The sequence below is a fragment of the Etheostoma cragini genome, chromosome 12, assembly GCF_013103735.1.
Source record: "Etheostoma cragini isolate CJK2018 chromosome 12, CSU_Ecrag_1.0, whole genome shotgun sequence".
Classification (NCBI taxonomy): domain Eukaryota; kingdom Metazoa; phylum Chordata; class Actinopteri; order Perciformes; family Percidae; genus Etheostoma; species Etheostoma cragini.
In genome coordinates, this window is record NC_048418.1 from 9,188,275 (window position 1) to 9,189,292 (window position 1,018).

Consider the following 1,018-nt stretch of genomic DNA (forward strand, 5'->3'; position numbering starts at 1 on the left):
AGGAAAGACGTAGATAGGCGCAGGTAGACGACTTCTACCAGTCACAAACCTCAGAAACCTGCTGCGATCCTCTGAAAACAAAATTCAAAATTGTTGTTTATTTTCAACACAACAAATACACCAAAACACTTCAGACTTCGAATGACGCAGCGCATAGGGCATGTTGTAGACATTCACTACGATAGACATAGTCTGTAAAATGTTGACAGATAAACAGCGAACTGACCATTGGTGAAGTTCGTCAGTGCTTTCCATAAGTAGTGCACTCTAACGTCACTTTGTTCCAGGTCCTCATAGCGTGCTGACGGGGAGATAGAAACAACCATGATGCATTCAAATCATGTAGACTCATTACCACAATATTTCAGTCAAACACTTACTAAGCTTTTCCCTCACTTAATTTACAGCTTGGCAGCTAATTCTGGTTTTAACAACTAGGGTCTTATTAACTTTAGTTTTTGGTAACCTCCAAATAAAGTGACTTGGATAATCTGAATACAGTTTTGTCTTGTTTACATCCTGTTTGCCTTTGTTTTAGCATTATCATATGAACTCAGATTTGAGCAATTACAATGTTATTTTAACTTATTGAAACATTGGTCAAAACAACAAAATCGCAAAAATCCAGAATTATTCTTTAGGTTATTTTGTGAGCATGTTAACATGCTAATGTTTAGCAGGTGCACTGTAATATTTATCATGTGTAGCATGTTAGCATAGTACCTGGGCTTATTAGCATGAAATACAAAGTAAATCTGAGGCTGATAGGAATTTGAAAACATGAATCGGAAAAGTAACATTTTAACCTGATGATGACGATTGATTTAAAGTTTAAAAAGATAATGATCATCATCATCATCATCATCATCATTATTATCATCATTAGCTAGCATGACTAAAAACAAACAAAGTGTCATCTCTTCAACCAGTACAGAAATGTGTTTACTGTCATAGACACTCACTGAGTCGTTTCAGGGCCTCCACACTGATCTCTGGGTCTCCACACACTTTCTTCTCT

The 1,018-nt window shown here is 36.3% G+C and overlaps 1 long non-coding RNA gene across 1 annotated transcript; it reads right to left on the minus strand.

The window, feature by feature from the left end:
- LOC117954486 lies at nucleotides 1-1,018 on the minus strand. The gene is made up of 3 exons (XR_004658831.1): nucleotides 963-1,018; nucleotides 227-301; nucleotides 1-71 (listed from the first exon to the last, which is right to left on the minus strand). It is a non-coding gene; the product is annotated as an uncharacterized LOC117954486 (long non-coding RNA).